The 6,459-nt window shown below is 32.9% G+C and overlaps 1 long non-coding RNA gene across 1 annotated transcript; it reads right to left on the reverse strand.

Moving 5' to 3' along the window:
• Nucleotides 1–3,126: 3,126 nt before the first annotated feature.
• Nucleotides 3,127–6,083, reverse strand: LOC134274530 (uncharacterized). Its single transcript, XR_009993641.1, has 4 exons — nucleotides 6,030–6,083; nucleotides 4,062–4,188; nucleotides 3,595–3,727; nucleotides 3,127–3,143 (listed from the first exon to the last, which is right to left on the reverse strand). It is a non-coding gene; the product is annotated as an uncharacterized LOC134274530 (long non-coding RNA).
• Between the last annotated feature and the right edge of the window lie 376 nt (nucleotides 6,084–6,459).

Genomic DNA, 6,459 nt, shown 5'->3' on the forward strand with positions numbered 1-6,459 from the left:
TTTGGAAGAGGTGCCTTTCTTCATCATGAATTTGTACTTCGATCATTGGTATAATGCCAAGAAGGAAAGGAAAAGATTTTCAAAGAATTCTTCAATTTTTACTATATATAATCATTAGAGCCCCATCCTAAATCAGGGCCCTCAGGCCAAAATAATTAACAATTTCGGAAGAGGCAGCCTTTTTCAACATAATTATGTACATGCCTAGTTTATTTAATAAGAGAAGAATATTTTTAAAGAATTATTGCATTTTCACTTAATTAATCATTAAATACTATTGTTATACCTTTAGAAATTTGTTCCTATACAATTCTATACAAAAAAAAGTCTAACATTTTTAATGTTTTGCTGAGCGGGCATAAAAAAACCGATGTTGGACCGCTGAGTGAGGTGTTGGACCGCTTATGTCACAGAGTGGGCGGAGCTTAATCTCATTTTCATTCGCTGGTGTTATACAGTGATAGATCTGATGTTACATCACGGAATTAAGTACAAAATATGTGTAAATATACAAAATAAAATAAAATGAAAGGTATAACTAAACATTTATTGACAGAGTTCTCGGGCAAAATGCGTTTTGTAGAACCCTCGAACTAAACTGTCTGCCTTCGGCCTAACGGCCTCAGGCAGACAGTTTGGTTCTTGGGTCCGACAAAACGCATGTTGCCCTCGAACTCAGTCAATAAATGTATAGTATAGGCCTGCCGTAACACCAGAACCCAGTCCAAGAAGCAATGAATTTATCAATTTTTGAAAAGGCATGCAGATTTTTTCAACATAACTGTGTACTTGGTAAGTTTATTTAATGCCCAGGAGCAGATAAGAAGAATTTCAGAGAAATAATGCATTTTCACAAATTTATCTATTTTGCACTGCCCTAGCACTGGAACCTCTGACTCTGGGGCCATAAAATTCGTAATTTTTGTAGAAGACTCAGTGCTCAGATTACAATCATACCGCCAGTCTGACTACTTGATGTCCAGGAGTAAAGAAGATTTTTAAAGATTGCATTAATTTTAGTGGTTTTGACCCCACCCTTTAGAGGGGGGGGGGGAGGCAGCTAGGGTCCATGAAATTCTCCATTTTTGTTCCCCGTTCACTCATAAGCATGCTTTTTATCAATATTGGTTGCAAATGGTTTAGTTTTAGCTGAAAATGTTATCATGATTTTTTTTGCTTTTATATGTATGGATGACCAAGGCATGATTATGGATGTATATTTTATCAAGTGTATTTGGATCCTTCATTTTCTCTTATTTTCTTATAAATATAGATACAGAAATTAATTATATAGAAACAATAAATCTGCATATCTGATCTGCAAAATTTTATTCTCTCAGTGAAAATGTTTGAAGTTACAAAAGTAGAAATTGTAAGAAAACAATTATACCAATTAATTAATTTACTTGGAATTCAATTTTCGTTACAAATAGGTGTTTATTTACATTTTCTTGTATACAGTATTTTTATAAACACTTAAGGACAGATGAAACGTTCCTTAATAATATATAAAATTTTCCGAGAGTTTGTCATTGAAGTATTGCTACTTAAACATGTTTACTGTTTTTCTTATATATTCCTTTTGGGAAGAAAAATAATTTTCCAATTTCAAATAATAAAATGTTTGGATTTTTTAAAGACATTTAGAAACTTGTTTGGAAATACAGAATGTTATTAAAATTTTTAATATTTTTCATAGCTTATGAAGATATACAAAACAGATATTGAGGAACGTCTCGTCTGACCTTAAGTTTTAAGTTCGTATCTCCTACACAAGCACCTATATAGCATAATCAAAAGGATAAGATTTATACTATAGTAAATTAATCAAAGATCTTCCTCCAATATTTACATATACAGTGTATGCAAAAATATGTATGCAAAAATATGTAAATATTCTTTTTAACTACCTTCCCTGCAGTCACGCATTTTAATGCATACACCATTTCCAATTTCTAAGGCAAAATCACGCATTTACCATTTACTCGCAATCACGCATTTTCACGCACTTTAAAAAGTTCATTTAATCTTCAATTTATTACCAAATTCCAAATATTTTATACTTGCTTGAATCTCATAAAATAAGAAAAGTTATTTTCTAATTAAAATATTATTTCAGAATATTATTTACGCTAAACTTTAGAGAAAATTGTACCCTGCTATAAAGTGCTTGCGGGGAAATGGTAAAGTAATACATGTATTTCTATGACGCGAGGACTCAATGTATGTTGCATAGCAATTCTGTAAGTTGTAAAAGAGTTAAAATCAATTTGATCCAGAGTAGCAGAAGAGTTATTGTTGGCCTTGACACTAATGGACTATCTGAAAAACAAAATTTTTTCTTATTTTTATGAACTTTGAATTTATAATATTACAATTAATCAGCACATTTTGAAATATCTTAACAAACCATTGAAAAAATGTACAATTCTGTAGAGAGCTATATCCAGACTCAAAAAATGTGATTTTTATGTACAATAAAAAAAATTATTAAATAATGTCCTGTTCACACGACAAGTTTAATTCGCAGTAAATTAATGCGAAGTAAACTAATGCGAATCAAACAAGTGCAAATTAAATTGCGTTCACACGACAGCTAATGCGAAGTAAACTAATTCGAATTAAGTTTTAATTTGACAGTCAGGCGTGAGGTAGGCTATTATGATGTCATTTGAAAATCACGTCACCTTATGCAGAAGCAGATGCATTTTACATAATCTCACAGTGTCTGCATGGAGACATATTTTAGAGATAAAGACATTTTTTCTTAGTTTTTGACTCAAAAATAGCACAAGTTCTTAAAATTGGCCACCGACATGATGCATTTGACTTAATTTTGCCATTACACATACTGAAATTTAATTCAAATTAGCTTCGCTTTACGTTCACACAGAGCTAATGCAAAGTAATTTAATGCGAAGTAACCTAATGCGAAGTAAACTAATTTGCATTAAATTCTCTGTGTGAACGCTAAGCGAAGCTAATTCGCAGTAAACTTATGTTTAATTCGAATTAAACTCTCCATGTGAACAGGGCATAAGTCTCTACGAGTTGTACCACAGAGTAAAATACTGTAATACTTGTTATAAATATTTATATAATTTAAAAAAAAAAATTGAATTTCACCTGCACTATTCAAGTTCCTTAAGGTCTCACACAAGGAAATAATTTCACTATATATTACTATAAAGCTTGAATTAAATTATTTAATTTATTAGACTCTCAGCAGAAAATTCATGAAAGAGAAAATAAAGATTAATGCGTAAACAAAAATTTGAGATCAGAAAAAATATGCCTTATGCGGCTTTTAAGAAAGAAAATCGACAGTAAACATACCTACCCCGAAATGCACGTGGGATTCACATGTTGACAAACAGCCTACACACCATCCAGGAAGTTGCATCATGCGCACCTGAAAAAAAGAGTTCCTTTTAATTCAGTGGGATAATTCTGCTAAAGAAATGATATTCCTAGTACATGAGTCCAATTTTAATACTGTAGGCCTAAAACAAATTGCCAAAATTGAAAAAAGAAAAAAAAAATTCTCTATATATATGGAACTTCAATTTGATTGGCTATTTCCTTGCGTAAGACCTTAAGTCTTGATTCTTTTTTCACCTACATCACATATGCACTTGCTGTTTGTGAAAGTTTCTGTGCTTGTTCCAACCATCATGTTAACTGCATGTACTGCAACCCAATGAATTTTAAAAATTCACCACCAACTCTAGGGGGAAGAGAATGTTAGTGAGAGAGAACATTGTAATAATGTTTTGTAAAAATTGACCCTTAATTTTCTAAATTAAACATTTTATTAGATGTATCAAAAAATTGGATTCTGCTGCATGCTCATGCAGTACGATAACATAAGTTTATTAACTCTTACATGCGAAATAATACCCCATGATAAGTTTAATTTCAGTTTTAGTGAAATATTTTATGCCGATCTTTTATATATAGTGATTATAACAATACACACTCACAACTTCTATAAAATTATTTTAACACAAGAATTATTTTCTCTGGTTCCTTTCACCAAGCTCATTATCTAGGTTACTTACAAGAACAGGTGTGGACAGTAATCGATAAAGTGTAGTGACTGTAAGTGTTTTGTCTTTGTAGAAGTCACAATGAAATCATCAAGGAATGTTTCTTGTATCGGGTATATTGATGATATACTCACACTACCTGAGGGGTAAAAAAAAGTATTAAAAATCAATATGATCTTCGTAGCTTAAAAATATGTGCATGCAGATAAAAAAGGCAGAATGTCTCAGATTTACAAAAATATGTGAATAAAGTACAGCTTATTATAATTTTCTCTTCTTTAGGTACATGAATTTTTATCAATCAATAGCTGCAGTATTGTTATGGTTTTATATATTGATCATTGACCATAACCATAAATGGTTGGGAGGTGGATAAAATATACACATATTTAATATTAGATAAAGAATGTGTCTAGAATTAGGGAGTGTAAGGTAGTTTATTGACAATGATAGACTGAAAGTGCACAAAAAATGTTGCACCCTAAATTGCACCTTTTTTTGCATTACGGGATCTGTACTATTTTAAAATTTATGGTCAAAGACCAATATATAAAACAAGAACGCTACAGATCTGCAGCTAATTAATCAGATGCTCAATAAACCAATAATCGACTTTTCTAACCCTTCCATACAGGAGTGTGACTAAAATGGGTAGCGAAACCCGGGCCGTGCCGGGAATTTCAAAACTGACAGCCGGGTTTTTGATAATTAAGAGATAAATACTCATTCTTTCTTCATCTTTTACAGACATAGTTTATAAGTATAGGTTTTGCCTTCGCTAAGAATCTTAAGTCAAAATGTCTTGTTTTTCGATGATTATCGCCGATTGTCCTTTTCCGGATGACTAAAATGGATAGCGAGCTCGGTTACTCATTTTGACAATTTTAAGCTTAATGCATCGAAAGTTTTTATGATATTTGCATTTAATGGTTGTTTAATAACTTTCAATAGTTAAATTGTTCAATCATTATGAAATTACATGTCAATTATGAGGGTTTTTGTCATTTTTCATAGACCCGGGACAGGTCAAAACCGGACGCGTTTGCCCGGGACAAATTATATAATTCCGAATTGCCAGAGAAAGAATGTAGATTTTTTCATTCCCTGACCGAGATACATCTAAGAAATAAATTGGAAAAAATTAATATAAATTTGCAAATCAAAAAAGAGTCATTTATATCAAATTATATGTCATAATCTCATAAGTATTTCGGAAATAAAAGGTTTTTCCCGGGTGAACGTATCCGGTTTTGACCAATCCCGGGTACACAAAAAATGCGTGTATTTTCAATAATCGTGATTTATTATTGCAACAGTTAAATGTTTTAGGTAGTTTAAGTTCAATTTCAAAGACCCAAATGAAATAATTGTAATTATGCTGTCGAAATTAAGCTTAAATCGCCAAAATGAGTAATCCGGGCTCGCTACCCATTTTAGTCAATTGAAAAAGGACAATCGATGATAATCATTTAAAAACACAATATTTTGACCTAAAACTTTCAGCGAAGACCAATCCTAGAATAATAAACTATTTCCGTAAATTCCATGAAGAAAGAATGAGTTTTTATTTCGAGATTATCATAAACCCGGTTTTCGTTATCGAAAATCCCGGCCCGGCCCGGGTTTCGCTACCCATTTTAGTCACACTCTCCATACAGATATATCTGAATGTTAAATACTTATATTTCTATATAGACTCTAATAGAGGGGTAGAATTTTTCGATATTTGGCTTTTATTGAGCATCTGGTAGAACAAGACTGTGCCCCCATCCACATGATCCATCATAACTGCCATCATTAAACTGGAATGGGATGTAGATTAAGAAGTGGTATAGTCACTTCGTAAAAATGTTTTAATGGTAGCATTAAAGATGATAATATTGATGTCTTCAGTATTTTCACCTTTGCTAAAATTAAAACAATTTATTGAAGACTGAAGATCTTTACTTTTAAAAATAGCTACTTGTTTAAGTTTATTACCCTTCGCTGGCCTCGGGAACAAACTCTGATGTAATGATTGCTCAGGCATTAAATTGTAATGGTTAGGGCCGTGGATATCGGCCTGGATAGCTCAATCGGTAGAGCATCTGACTAGTGATACAGGGGTCCCGGGTTTGATTCCCGGTCCAGCCATGCATTTTCTCCTTTCCTGTTACAGATTTGGTGCCGTGCCATGCCCTGGAATTGACAGGTGAAAGACCTGCCAGGGATGAGCCTGGGTTGGGGTCTTTGGAGGGCCAAAGACCTTTAAGGAGGGAGGAATGTAATGGTTAGGGCCGTGGATATCGGCCTGGATAGCTCAATCGGTAGAGCACCTGACTAGTGATACAGGGGTCCCGGGTTCGATTCCCGGTCCAGCCATGCATTTTCTCCTTTCCTGTTACAAAATAATTGTATAATGTCCTCGCTT

The sequence above is a fragment of the Saccostrea cucullata genome, unplaced genomic scaffold (assembly GCF_032062105.1).
Source record: "Saccostrea cucullata isolate Sc308-1 unplaced genomic scaffold, CSIRO_AGI_Scuc_v1 ctg7026, whole genome shotgun sequence".
In the NCBI taxonomy this organism is placed as follows: Eukaryota; Metazoa; Mollusca; class Bivalvia; order Ostreida; family Ostreidae; genus Saccostrea; species Saccostrea cuccullata.